A 15149-nucleotide genomic window follows, 5' to 3' on the forward strand; every position below is an offset into this window, starting at 1 on the left:
CTGTCTCCTGTGATTCCCATGAGAAGAGGAAAAATGTAGAACGCATGTCTTAGCACAGGCCACAGTGACAAAATACCATAGACTGGGTGGCTTCAACAACAGATGTTCCTTTCTCACAGTTCCAGAAGCTGTGAAGTCCAGGATCAGGGCGGACTTCTGGGAAGGGCTCCCTGCCTGGTTTGCAGACCAGCGCCTTCCTCCAGTGTCTTCGCATGGAAGTGAACGAGCGGAGCTGTTCCCCAGGTAAGCCCAGACCAAGTGCGCCCCACCTCAGCTTCCTCTCACCCACATCCACAGTGCCTCCGGGCACCTCAGTGCCTGCTAATGTAAGAAAACCCATGGCACCTTACGCCTCTGCCATGAAAATCTCTCGCTTTTGCCAGCTTGGCCAAAGCACACTGCTAGGGCCTCTCAGGAAGGTGCCAGTCAGGGGAGGGGCCTTACCTTCTGGGTGAATCCACCTCTGCTTCTAAGGCCTGGGCTACGGATGTGGGGGCCATGATAACACCACTGTTGAAAATGCAGGAGCATTTAGGACACTGCTCTGGGCAACTGTAGCCCCCGCCAGAGGGCCTAGTGCAAGTCCCAGCTCCTTCCCTCCCTCTCTGCTTCCGTCTCATGCAACGCCCTGGGAGGCAGCAGACATGGCTTAAGTACTTGAGTCCCCACCACCCATATGGGAAACCCAGACTGAATTTCAGGCTCTTGGCTTTGACCTGGCCCAGCCCTGCTATCATAGGTGTTTGGGGAGTGAAACAGAAGATGAAGGATCTGTGTGTGTTTGTGTATGTGTGTGTGTGTTTCATGAAAATATTTTTTTTTATTTAAAAAGAAATAGAAGAGTTTGGGGCAGGCATTTGGTACAGCAGTTAACACTGCATCTGGGACACCTACATTGCCCATCAGAGTGCCTGGGTTCAAGTCCCAGCTTTGCCCCTGATTCTGGCTTCCTGCCAATGCACAGCCTGGGAGGCAGCAGATGATGGCTCGTGTACTGGGGTCCCTGCCACCCATGTAGGAAACTTGGATTGAGTTCTGGATTCCTGGCTTTGGCCTGGCCCAGTCCTGGCTGTTGCAGGTGTTTGGAAGAGGGCCAGCAAATGGAAGATCTCTTTTTGTTTGTAGCCTCTGTCTGCATTTCAATAACAAATAAAATTTTAAAAGATTATAAAAAAGAGTTGACAATTACATAACAGCTGCCAGAGACATGTGCTGTATAAAACGTGCTAGTTAACCCTCCCTGCTGTGGCCTGGATGGAGGTTGTCTGTGTCTCCCAAAGGTTCTTGTGCTGAAAGCTTGCTCCCTGACATCATAGTATTGAGAAGGCATGAATGTTTAAGAGGTGGGGCTTAGCAGATAATGATTGGGTCATGGGGGTGCCACTCTCAGGAGACATTAATGTGGTTCTCCAAGGACCAGGTTAGTTCCTGGGAGGAAACTGAGTCTGGCCCCTCCCCAGCCTCTCTTTAAAAAAAAAAAAAGTTTTTGTTTTTGTTTTTTTAGGTTTTTTTTGAAAGCGTTACAGAGAGAGGAGAGACAGAGTTTTCCATATGCTGGCCCACTCTCCATATGGCCACAATGCCCAGGACTGGGCCAGGTTGAAGCCAGGAGTTTCATCTAGGTTGCCCATGTGAGTGGCAAGGACCCAAGTACTTGGTGTAAAACCACCACAAAACACACCAAACACTGGAGTAAGGGAAAGGGTTTATTGGTGGGGAAACTTGTCAGACCAGTGGGAAGGGGCAAAGAAGGAAAAGAGAGCATAAGAGAGAGATCAAGAGAGAGAGGGAGTGAGAGATTGAGAAAGAGAAAGAGAGAGAGAGAGAGAGAGCAAGAGCAAGCCACGTGTTCAGGAACAGGTCCTGTTAAACCTTTGCCGGGGCGGGCAGGGAAGCAGGAGCAGCGAAACCCATTAGGATGGGGGTGGAGCTGACATTGGTGGTTGGGCCGTGTGGTCATCTGGCTTCCAGCAATGGCAGTGGGGGCTAGAGCCTAGGATGGTGTCCAAGGTGTAGATTGTGCCATAGATAAGACTGCGCCATTTTACTAGCATCCCCCCTTTTGTTTTTTATAAAGCAAGAATTGTATGCAATTACATTAGTCCTGAAAGTCAAGGAGGGGTAGAGGGATGACGATTTGTCTTTAGAGCTACTTCCTGCAGACTTGGGGTGACAAGGTACTCCCTGCGGTCATGGGGTGATGTCTCAATCCACTGTCTCCTGGGTGGAGAGCCGAGTATATCCCTGTAGCAGCACTTGATTGATTGCCTGGTTGGTGAAGGCCTTGGTTCATTCCTATCACTTCCTGTAAACACTTAAACAGACATGGTAGTATAAAAGACAGGCTGAGAATAGCAACCAGTGATCCTAAGAGTGGCACTCACCAAGTAATGAGAGAATTTCATAGAGGACAGGAATGGGGAGTGGGGGCTCTGGACCTCTTGCTTCCTTGCCCACATGTGGCCCTTCCCTTTCAGCTTCAGCAGGCTGTGATGCAGCCAGGGGCCCTCACCAAGGCCAGCACCATGCTGTTAGTGCTTTCCAACCCGGAGAATCATGAGCCAAATCAGCACATTTCCTTATTTATTACCCAGAGTCAGGTGTTGTGTTAGAGCAATGCAAAATCAACTATGCCACACTCCATGGTCTTCTGCTCTGCTTACCCTGAGTTTACAGATAGGGGAGCTTAGCAAACTCATCCAGGGTCACAGATGTAATAGTGCCAGAGCTGGGACTTGAGCCCAGGCCTCTGGCTCAGGCGTGCACCGAGTACATTCTCTGCAGGGGCCCTGCAGCCTCTTCCCCCTCTCGAGGACTCTGCAGGCCCGGTGGGGGGGGGGGGGAGGATCTAGAATCCCCAGGGGCTACCAGAGTCAGTCAAATGCTGCAGTCCCATTTAGAAACAAGTATAAACTGTGCATATAACCTACACATTCTCCTGCACACTTTACATCATCTCTAGGTGACTTATAATACCTAACACAGTGTAAGTGCTATGTAAGTATTATTACACTGTTCTGTTCAGAAATAATGACAGGAAAAAAAAAATCTGTACCTGTGCAGGACAGGCCCAACTGCATAGCTCATGACCTGTGCATGGTACAAACTGAGATACAGAACCTAAGGTTGCAGAGGCCAGCTGCATGTCATCAGCTAATTTGCCTGCTTCTGTCCCCTGTTACTAACCTGTAAACTCTGTGAGGTCAGAGTCTCTATGTCGGCACGTAGTAAGTGTGTAGTGAATCTTTTGTGATTATATTAAACTCTTTCAATCCCCTCTTAGGAAGTAATCTCTTCGGAAAACTGCAAAAAAAAAAAAAAAAAAAAAAAAAAAAAACAGAGAGGGAGGAAACATGTATAAACACATGTGCAAAAGATTGGCCCACATGATGGCCCAGGTGCTTGGGCCCTGCACCCCATGGGAGACCAGGAAAAGCACCTGGCTCCTGGCTCCTGCCATCGGATCAGTGCAGTGCGCCGGCCGCAGCGCGCCGGCCGCAGCGGCCATTGGAGGGTGAACCAACGGCAAAAGGAAGACCTTTCTCTCTGTCTCTCTCTCTCACTGTCCACTCTGCCTGTCAAAAAAAAAAAAAAAAAAAAAAAAAAAAAGATTGGCCCACATGAAATCTAAGAGAAAAATGAACTTTTTCTTGTATGTATGTATGATGTGTGTATGTATTTTATGTGAAGGACAGAGAGCATGCATGTACTAAGAGGGATCTCTCATCACTAATTCATTCTGCAAATATCTGCAACAGCCAGAGGTGGACCAGGCCAGAGGCAGGAACTGGAAACTCAATCCAGGTCTCCCCCATAGGTGGCAGGGAACCAACTATTTGAGCTATCATCTGCAGCCTCCTTGGGTGTACATTAGCAGGAACCTGGAGACAGGAGTGCTGCTGGGACTTGAACCATGGCATTGCAATGAGACGAAGGTTTTCCAAACAGCATCTTAAATGCTTGCCAAACGCCTGCCCTGGGAGATGAACTTTAAATATATTTTGAAGACTGTAGTTAGTTGGTTTCTGAGTATTGATGATTCATAGCACCACACGTCTCAGAGCTGGCAACTTGTTCATGGAAGCAAATAGGAATGGTCAAACAACCTCAGATGGTCTTGGGTGTCCAGATGAGGTCTGAAATTAAAAATTCATGTTAGTGCCCAACTGATGCGATAGTAGAAAGAGCCGTCAAAAGCACGTGGGTGGGCGGATCCCACATCGAGAGCTGGTTGAACAAGTCCAAGGGGTGTCTGATGAGAGAGTCCTTAAAGCCGAGAACACAAGGGCTGTTTGATGGCAAAACTGAGGGGCAGATGCCTTGGGAAGACTGAAGCATGGTAGGAGGAAAGGCAAGGAGAAGGGAAGGGAAGGGTGGGAGCTCGAGGACAGAGTGGAGTCTCAAAGGCGATTTCAGAGGTGAAACGGGTCTAGGTGACACGAAGGTCTTGTAACAGGATAGGATATCTGGCAGCAGCAACTGCAGCTCTGGGTGAGTCCCAGGGCACGAGAAAACTTGATATTATGTGGGATGGGCACTGCAGGGTGTGCATGTCTGCTGGAAACCTGCAGCCCGTGAAGCCAGCTGTGTACACCGCCTACTCAACTATCACCTCTTGCAACAATCCACTTTTGATTGAAACCACTTTATCACAATTCTAAACTAATGAGCTGCCCAAAATTAACAAACCAGAACAGTAGCGTTACCTCACTTTGGTAGATTCAAAAAGTTGGAAGCTGTGAGTTTTGTTTGTCATCGCTTTGATTCAGCTCAAAGAATCGCTTCCATTTAAACACACACAGAAGATGTGCTACTTTATAGCTCTAGGATGAAGTCCCTTTGCAATAACCCTGAAGGTCTGTGTTCTACTTGGTGGCATGCATATCATAAGAGATCTTTTTGTCTCTAGAATTTCATGATGTAGGGCTACGAGATTCTCAATAAATCCCTAAGTAAACATTAAGCAATGATGGGGAAAAGCACTTTGCGCTCCCAGACACCCAATCTGTGAAGCATTCCCATTACCAATATAAACAGCTGATTTTCAGAGCCACTAAGCCTTGCCTAGCTATTGTCCACTGGCTTTTTTTTTTTTTTTCCCAAAAAAAAGGTAACAAGAGCTTGAAACTGGATGTACTGTGCCATGGGGAGTATGATTTCACCTTCTTTCACTGTCAAGTATAGCAGGGGATAGGGAGAGAAATGATCCCAGACCAACTGTAGCCATCAAGTAAATAGATTGCCTTCTCCTTTAAGGAAATTCGCTACAAAAGAAACCATTTGTGTGTGTCATTAAATTCACCTAAGTGATAAGAAGCTTCCAGAAGCATTGTAGAGGAGAAGCCACATCAAAGTCCTCTGCCCTGCAAACTTGCTAAGCAGGCAGTGAGCATTTCCACCTTCTGTGCTTTGGAAGGCAGACTCTTCTGCGGCGGCGGGTGCGACAGATTGGGCAGCGTGCCAGGCACCTGGCTAGTGTTTGGGGAGTTAGAAGTGAAGGAATGCACTGGATCCTGCCTGGGAAGTCCTTTTCAGACATTTTCTGAAAGCAGGGAAATAATTCTTCCCTTTGCAGCTTTCCCCTCCCTAGTTTTCCTATCTCCACGACAGATGGAGCCTTGTAACAAAACCAACCAAATGCAGAGGATGCAATCTGGGGTATTTAAAAATAAAATCTCTTCCAAATCTTCACAGGCTCCTTCGAAAACACTTCCACCCAAGTGTTAAAGCATCTAACAGGGGTGTCTATAAATGGAAAGCAGAAGAGGTGCCCCAAGGGCTCTTATTTCAAACCCAGCCAGAATTAATATTTACTTCTCAGACAGGGGCTCTTCACCCAGCCAGCCAGGATGACCAAATTTAGTCATATGGACTAGAAAAGTGTTACATCTCAGAGGATGCCCCATCAAGAATCTTTAAACACAAACGTGTCGAACTGAATCCAGACATTAAACAAATCAGCAAATGCAATTAATACCCAGGTATGATGTTAATATACTACTGCACTCCAAGTAAACATTTGATACCATACATTTTTCAAAGAAATTGATAAATATGGTTAGCTATATTTTAATATCTTATTCTGTGTCATCAATAGTGTAGGCTCTTTAGTACAGAAATATTCTAGCATGTATTTTATATTTTCATAATATTTAATTTTATATTTTCACAATACTTAAAAATAGGAACCTGTCAATCGTGGCTCCTGAGTTTTTAATTTTCTACATAAAACTAATTTATTCTAAGCCATATGTAATGTCCTATTTTCTGGGGATAGATTGGCCTCACAAAATCATGTTCAAATATTGCTACTCCACTGCCACCATCCAATGAACATGTCAATATTCAATTAAATGTAAAGAAAGTTATTTTTTCTCCTTTTTCTTTTTTCCACTGGGGCCTATAAATACATTGCTTGAAATGTATTACTGAGAGAAATCAAATGTAAATTACTTATTTCTTAATTTACGGAGCCTCTGTGCCCTGGGCACTGATCTAGATGCCGGGAACAGTCATACAGCAGGCAGACCAAGCCCACTCTGTCTCCCACGGGAGACTGGCAACTGAGCTGAGCTCATCAACAGGCCACTGAGCAAATAGGGCAATTTCAGACAGTGATGAGTGCCATGGAGAAGATGAAATCTACTGGTGGCATCCATATGGGCTGAGAGAGAATGGCAGGGTGTGGGCGCACTGGACAAGAGACCAGGTGGTCAGACCACTGGCAAAGGTGACATGAGGTTCAAGACCAGAGGAGAAGAAGGAACCCTACAAAGAGGTGGGGGCCACAGTCCGTAGGACTAGAGAGGAGGGGAAGGGAGTAGGGAATAGAGTGAGAGAGGTAAGATTCCAGAGTTAGGCAGGGCTAGATTGTGTACTAAACAATCAGAGGGAGGACAGGCATTTGCCTAACACTTAGAGATGCCCACATCCCAAGCTCCACTCCTGACTCATGCTTCCTGCTAATGCACACCCTGGGAGGCAGCAGATAAATGGGCTTGAGTGGGTGGGGCCCTGCCACCCATGGGGGAGACCTGGATGGAGCTCCTGGCTCCTGGCTTTAGACTAGCCCTGCCCCAAGACTGTAGACAACTGGGGAGTGAACCAGTGGATGAGAGAGCTCTGTCCACCTGTCTCTCTCTAAATAATGAATCCATTTTTTTTTTTTCAAATAAAAGGAAGGAAAGAGGAGGATAGCTAAAGAGACTGACAAATGAGCCCAGAAGAGACCAAGGTGGCCTTAAGTTGGTGCTGGCAGTAGCCACCGTGGAGGTGGTGAATGGTATGCAGATTGAAGCCTACAGGATAGACTTTGTGGTGGATAATTTCACTTTTCCCAAATATTATCTCTCCTGAACTATATTTCCAAAGTGTCTCTGAAACAATTTCAGATCCAAGCCCCTCGTCTTCCTTTCCTTCCTTACACACACATCTGCACACCCGATGTGTGAGTCCAAAGGATGCACCTTGCCCTCTGCAGCCTTGCTTGGACCAATCAGCTTCCCCGGCCGCTGGTTCCTGGGCACCTCGTGTCTGCAGGCCCTGCAGCAGCTCTCCTGTGAGCCTTCCCCAGGCCTGACCATCTGCACCCTACAGACTCCGAGGGAGATTCATGTCATAATTGTGCCTGCCGCATCACGTGCCCAAGACGTCTGCACCTCGAGGGGCTGTCCGGAATGCTTCTGCAGCCCTGGTGACATCTGGCATGTGGCTGGAGGGCCCAGGTCAGCCCTGGGGTGTTCCGTGCCTCAGGGGCTTTACTCATCACAATTCCCAGAGCACAGAACCATCAGCGGTGCCACCCGGGAGACCCGTATGCAGACATGGTTTGCAAATTGTGAGGCAACATCCAGCTAGGATTTAAGTCAGGTGGGACTCGACTGGGCTCCTAGCTTCTGAGCCCTGCTGCCCAACAACACTGCCCACTGCACACCTGTTAAGCACCACAGCTGGAGCAGAAAGCTGGAGCCAGATTGCCTGGAGTGGACTCTGAGTGTCATCAGGTTTTAGCTGTATGACCTTTGATGAGCAACTTCATCTCTCTATGCCTCTGTTTTTTATCTGTAAAGAAGATGAACAATAATAATAATAATAATAGTAAGAACTGCTCACAAGGTGCAGTTTAAGTGAGTTACTGGACCTAAAGTGTTTCCTGTGACATGGAATAGAGAGCAAGTGCTGAGTTTTTTTCTTTTTCTTTTTTTTCTTTTTTATTATTTTTATTTTTGACAGGCAGAGTGGACAGTGAGAGAGAGAGACAGAGAGAAAGGTCTTCCTTTGCCATTGGTTCACCCTCCAATGGCCGCCACAGCCGGTGCGCTGCGGCCAGCGCACCGTGCTGATCCGAAGCCAGGAGCCAGGTGCTTCTCCTAGTCTCCCATGGGGTGCAGGGCCCAAGGACTTGGGCCATCCTCCACTGTACTCCTGGGCCACAGTAGAGGGCTGGCCTGGAAGAGGGGCAACCGGGACAGAATCCGGCGCCCCGACCGGGACTAGAACCCGGACTAGAACCCGGTGTGCTGGCGCCACAAGGCGGAGGATTAGCCTAGTGAGCGGCGGCGCCGTTGGCAAGTGCTGAGTTTTAACCACCATCACCATCATCATCCCCTATCCCAACCACCTCTAAGTCATCCTCATTCCATATCTGTGCAACAGTGCCTCAGCTATGTGGTCCCTGAGCCGTACCCGAAATCCCCTTGGCAGGGATCCGCGGAGTGGGTTTCCAGGAGAGTGCACAGCAGGGTCACTCCGACAGCAAACAAACAAAAGCTTGGGGGGGGGCGGGGTGCTGAGGTGAGTGTCAGAACCGACGGAGACATTTAATAAGTTGTGATTAATTTCCTCTGAATAATGCATTGAAAGGAGAGCATTTGCAGACACTGTTAGGATTACACTCCTGGTCCCAGGCGGTGTGTGCAGTGGGCAGACAAGACTCTGCCCTTGCCAACTGCCTTCATCCTGGACATAGACAAGGGGGTTTCCAAAAGTTCATGAGAAACTGGAATTGAAAAGTTTTTTTAATCCAAAAAAATTGAAGTCCACACACAGTACCTTCATTATACACATTTCCCATGAACTTTCCCACACCTCTGTGAACTCCTCCCTCTGGTTCCCCAGCAGCTCAAGTTGAAATCCTGCATCCCAAGCTCTTGCCTTTTGGTTGCCTTTTTTTTTTTTTTTTTTTTTTTTTTTTTTTTTTGACAGGCAGAGTGGACAGTGAGAGAGAGAGAGAGACAGAGAGAAGGATCTTCCTTTGCCGTTGGTTCACCCTCCTCTGCCCCGACTGGGACTAGAACCTGGTGTGCCGGTGCAGCAAGGCGGAGGATTAGCCTAGTGAGCCGCTGCGCCAGCCTTTGGTTGCTTTTAGTCTCTGCAACTTCTAGACTGGCTGGCTGTGCTAACAGCAGATTTTAGCAGTTTAAATTGGTAATGTTGGTGTCTTGTCCATGCCTCAAATCCATCATGGGTGAGACAGGATGGCTCTGCTCCTGACAGTTACAGTAGAACCAGACTTTATTGCCATCTTTCTGTGTTACCTTCCTTTGGATATGGGCGCTGTCTCCCTTCATGGTCACAAAATGGCTGCAGCAGTGCCAGGTATCACAAACAGACCAATAACATCCAGAGAAGACTGTGGTGCTTCCTCCCATTAGTTACACATGATTAAGAAAAATATTTCTCCAACCCCAACCTACTTTCCTTTGAGTCTCATGGGCCAGGATTAAATGATATGTCCATGACTTAGTCAGTCACTGCCAAAAAGAATAAGACCCCCTTCTGGGGTGAGAAAAGGCTTGTTTCCTCTGTGTAAAAGCAACTCTGGTTCTGTAGTAGATACAGCTCTGAACATAGGCAATCAGGAAAATTTCACTTCGTTTCACCGATTATGGTAAAGTCCTTTGTTCAGAATGTGAATGAAGAAGGCCTGTGGCAATGCCTCCTAAAGCCATCATTTATACTTGGATAATTTCTCACGCTGGAACAACCAAGGGCAAATAAAACAGGCAGGACAGGCATTTAATAGGGAAGCATCACTTTCTTTAGGCGTCAGGGAAATAGGAGACTGCTTTGGGCTGATATTACATCCCTCCAAAAGAGGACCAGAAAAGTCCACCCCGCCCTCCTTGGTTATCCCCTCCCCACACACCCAGGATATCCTAAACATTCCTCACCATTTCACTTTTTAGTGCCTTTATCTGTGTGCTTCTGTGTCTCCACCTACAGGACTGAGGGCTCCTTTAAATTGTAGGCTGTTGCATCTTTTTGTTTCTGTGAGTGAGAAAATCAGCACGGTCTGAAATGGGTTAATCAGTCACTGTGTATAAGAGGCCATTTTAAGTTCTCAGTGAATGAACTCTTGTAAAATTCACAGCATCCTTTAAGGCATTTGTGTGTGTGTGTGTGTGTGTGTTTTAAGATTTATTTATTTATTTATTTGAAAGAGTTACACAGAGGGAGAAGGAGAGGCAGAGAGAGAGAGGTCTTCCATCTGCTGGTTCACTCTCCAATTGGCCACAGTGGCTGGAGCTGCGCTGATCTGAAGCCAGGAGCCTGGAGCTTCTTCCAGATCTCCCACACAGGTACAGGAGCCCAAGGACTTTCCCAGACCATAGCAGAGAGCTAGATCAGAAGAGGAGCAGCCAGGACTCGAACCAGTGCTCATATGGGATGCCGTCACCGCAGGCAGCGGCTTTACCCACTGTGCCACAGCACTGGCCCCAAGCATGTGTTATTTTTTAAATGTCTATTTTTACTTATTTGAAAGACAGAGTGACACACATCCAGAGAGAGAGAGAGGAGAGGGCACTCAACCTTTCATTTCTTGTTTACTCCTCAAGTGACTACAACAGCCAGGGCTGGGCCAATCCAAAGCTAGGAGCCAGAAACTCCCACCAGGTCTCCCACAGGGGTGGTAGCGACCCAAGTACCAAGCACTTGAGCCACCTTCTGCTGACTCCCAGGATGTGTATTAGCAGGAAGCAGAGGCAGAACCTGAGCCCAGGTACTTTGATGTGGGATGCGAGCTTTCCAAGTGGGAGGTTCACTGCTGCACAGCAACGCGCCCCTGTTATTTGTGTTTTATGGGTGAAGAGCTAGAAGGACAAAAAAGTTAGAAGTCACTTGACCAAATGCATGTGACTCATAAGTGGAAGAGATGACACAATGCAAGCAGCTCAGCTGATTATGTCTGGCACATTTGCCCAACAAATGGGTGAACCTAACACACTTTCATGTACAGTTGAAAGTGGGGAGAGAACAGAGACAAAGAATGAGTGATAGAATCTTTTACATACATGCAGTGTCTGGAATCAGCTATGGCAGACTAATGTGAGATTCCAAGGGAAGTTAGAGATCATGGGGTTTTCCCTTGTTCGTTTTGATATCTCTAGCACCTAGGACAGTTGCTGGCACAAATATTCCACAAAGTAGAAGAGGGAAGAAGGGAGGAAAGGAAGGAGCGAGAGAAGGAGGAAGGAAGGACAGGAGGGAAGAAGAAAGGAAAAATTGAATTAACAAAAGTAAACCCTCCTCTTCCACCATTATTTCCATAGGCAATTTTGTTTCTAGGGTGTACATTTTCTGCAGGGTAGGAGGAAATGCTAGACTTGCTCTCTTTAGGGTTCCCCAACAGAAATGTAACATTGTTACCCAGTAGTAAGGCCCTGTGCTGCCCTAGAATCCACCCAGCTTTTTTTTTTTTTTTTTTTTTGAAACAATGTGTCTTGTGTCAAGTAGCATTTTCTTCAGTGTGATACATTTTTTAAGAATGTAGACAAGTACTATTTCTTCTCCTTGTGTGCTGTTTGAGAAGTCCACACAAGGCAGAGATGCCAATTCTAGCACCTGCCTATTAATTAGATTTAAACAACATCTCTGTAAAGCCATAAGCAAATGACCAGCAATAATGAAGGGCGGGGAAGTGGCTGCTGTGAGTTGATGGAACTGTTACTCCAGCATCCCTCCTAGAGAGGTTATTATTGTATTAGACAGGTACCCCAGGCTGTGAACACTAACAGCTCTCTTTCTTATTGCTTGCACCCCCTTTGTCATCAGACTCTGTTTTCAGAGGTTGCTCCACGCAAATTTAGATCTAATCATTGGATGTCCCAGTCTAAGACTTTCTGGTTTTTTGTTTGTATGAGAGAGAAAGAGCTTCCGTCCTTTGTTCACTCCCCAGATGCCTGTAGCAGCTAAACCTGGGCCAGGCCAAAGCCAGGAGCCTGGAACCCATCCAGAACTCCCATCTGGGGAGCAAGAATCCAACTATTTGAGCCATCACCACTGCCTCCCAGGGTTTGCATTAGCAACAAACTGGAGTCAGGAGCCAGCACTGAATGGGATCCTAGGTTCTCTGATATGGGAAGTGTGTCTCAACTGGCAGCTTGCTCTGGTTTTAATCAGCAAGGTAAAATTGTAGTGAAACTGAAACTGTTAATTTGTCATAAGTGTATTTTAAGAGCTCTTATCTGTAAAGAGTACCCAGGTTTTCTGTTGTTGATTTTGCTGTTCTAATTCCTATCCAGAGAGCTGATTTTTTTTTTTTAATTTTTTATGGGCAGACCTACAGAGACAGAGGGAGAAAGAGACAGAAGGTGGGGGGGGGGAGAGGGAGAGAGAGGGAGAGAGAGGGAGAGAGAGAGAGAGAATATCTTCCATCCACTGATTCACTACCCAGATGGCCACAACAGTCAAGTCTGGGCCAGGCCAAAATCAGAAGCCAGGAGCTTCTTCTGGGTCTCCCACATGGGTGCAGAGGCCCAACCACTTGGGCCATCCTCTGCTGCTTTCATAGCGCATTAGCAGGGAGCTGGATGGGAAGTGGAGCAGCTGGGACTTCTTCCGGTCCCTATATGGGATGCCAGCACTGCAGGTGGAGGCTTAACCCACTTCAACACAGTGCCAACCCCTGTTTGGTCTAATCTTGAACTAGAACTTTGTGAGTCCAAATACCCCAAAATTTCTTGTTTGTCTGTTCCTCATTTTCAGATTATTTTCAGAATGACTGGCTTTAGCTGCATCACACAAGATGGGACTTGTGGAGGTTCAAAAGCTGAGGTTCAACTTTTCACCTCGCACTTCTCTTCCCAGGGCAACGACTTGCTCAGCACATCTCCTGAATTCCATGACAGGCTGCGCGCTCTGTTCAGTCAAGAATGCCAACACGAGAAACGTTTTTGAAAGATCACAGTCAACCTCATTGCCAAAAGAAAAAGTTCTTGGCACACAAAGAACCTGGTTCAATATGAGCTGCCAGATGGTGATTGCGACTTCAGCTACATTCCTGCAGAAAAGCGTGTGAACTGCAGATGAGAAAAGCTCCTATGACAAATCTCCAAGCATCACAAGCTTCAGAGGAAAATGGCAAGTGTGGATGGACTCCCCCCAGACCCTGCCCCACCACCAGCCACTCACCATTGCCACCAACCACATGCACACCTCCCTTGGGACTACTCCCTGCCCCGAGGAGTTCAGATGCCCACAGAGGAGCTTTGCTTTTTAAGAAGCCTGCAGAGCCTGATTTGATTTTTACCGCTGAAGCTATTGACAGAGGCTGCTGAAAAGAAACAGGATTTGATGAATGCAGTGTTTTTTCACAGGGTGTGTCCCCTTAGCATCCTAAACGTTCCTTCTTCTCCACTGGGAGCTCCATTGTTAAGCCAATGAATAACCAGTGTGCCTCCCCTCCCCTAAATACTTCCCAATTACAGGGGATGGGTGTGACCTGTTAATTAATGGTGCTCTGTCCGGATGCCCTTGGATCCCTCTCCCTGGTTCTGAGTGCCCACGCTCCAGATTCAATGTGCTGTGCTTTCTTAAGATTGCCTCTTCTTCTGTCTTAAGAGGATTGACCTTGGACCCTTTGGGTTGCTGGAAGTGCCTGGGATGCACTGCAGCCCCACGTGCTCACAGACCTGGTGCCGCAGTGTGGGAGCCCAGGATCCTGACTCAACCAGGGCAAACCATGGGTTTGCCAGAGCTCTGCTTAACAGGAGGCCAAGACTGGGGCTGGGACTTCATCTAAAATGACACCCTTGCTTGACTTCTTCCCTCTTTCTCTCACTGTCTTGCTCCTGGCCACCAACACACCCAGTCCAAGTTTCTTTGCTAAAACTCTTGCATACAAATCCTCATCTCAGGATCTGCTCTGGGAAGCTGACCAAGGTGATTCCAGACAATGGCAAAATCATGGAGTGTCACAGGAATGGAGGAAAGGGCAAATCCTCTGGGGTAGGGATTGGATGGCGTCCCCTTCATCAGTCAAGGGCCCAAAAGAAAAATTCAGCATTTGCAGAAAAATTAATAATATAGAGATGATTTGCAAGTGTGTGGGCTGGATGCAGAGAAGCAAGGGTAGTGCCTGCCTGGAGCCTGGTAGCAGGTGGTAGTGCCATACCAACTCTAGGCCTTATGGCAAGAGGTGGACAGGGCTTTGGGAGCTGTTGGTGGGTGGAGAGGGCTGTGTGAGAGGAGCCATGAAGATTGTGGGCAGCCTACAAGACCCTACTGGGACTGAGCAGGTAACTAAACATCCCAGATTCATGTTCCAGTCTCTCTTTTTTTCAAGATTTATTTATTTATTTGAAAGTCAGAGTTACACAGAGAGGAGAGGCAGAGAGAGAAGTCTTCCGTCCAATGGTTCATTCTCCAGATGGCCACAACAGCCGGAGCTGTGCCCATCCAAAGCCAGGAGCCAGGAGCTTCTTCTGGGCCTCCCTCATGGGTGCAGGGGCCTAAGGACTTGGGCCATCTTCTACTGCTTTCCCAGGCCATAGCAGATAGCTGGATTGGAAGAGGAGAAGCTGGGACTAGAACCGATGCCCATATGGGATGTCGGTGCTTTGGGCCAGGGCATTAACCCACTGCACCACAGCACCGGCCCCATGTTCCAGTCTTTTGCCAATGACCCCATCATCAGAACTTATGAGAGGCCAGGGCTCAAGGACCCTATCAATATAGATTGGCCTCTTAAGGCATAGAGAAGGGCACAGAGAGGTTTTGTAGGGACAAGCAGAGACTATCCAGAACACCTACCTATCTTCATACACTCAGACACACATGTGCACACATGTACATGCACACACACACACTGTCCTGTTCTTTTTGATCTGTGGCCAGATACATATAGTTAGGCACTACTTTGCACCTCT

General features: G+C 47.5%; 1 long non-coding RNA gene across 1 annotated transcript; it reads left to right on the top strand.

Annotated features, from left to right (window-relative positions):
* Nucleotides 1-119: 119 nt before the first annotated feature.
* Nucleotides 120-14882, top strand: LOC138844619 (uncharacterized). The gene is made up of 2 exons (XR_011380727.1): nt 120-243; nt 13090-14882. It is a non-coding gene; the product is annotated as an uncharacterized lncRNA (long non-coding RNA).
* Nucleotides 14883-15149: the final 267 nt, after the last annotated feature.

This window comes from Oryctolagus cuniculus, chromosome 12, assembly GCF_964237555.1.
Source record: "Oryctolagus cuniculus chromosome 12, mOryCun1.1, whole genome shotgun sequence".
NCBI lineage: Eukaryota > Metazoa > Chordata > Mammalia > Lagomorpha > Leporidae > Oryctolagus > Oryctolagus cuniculus.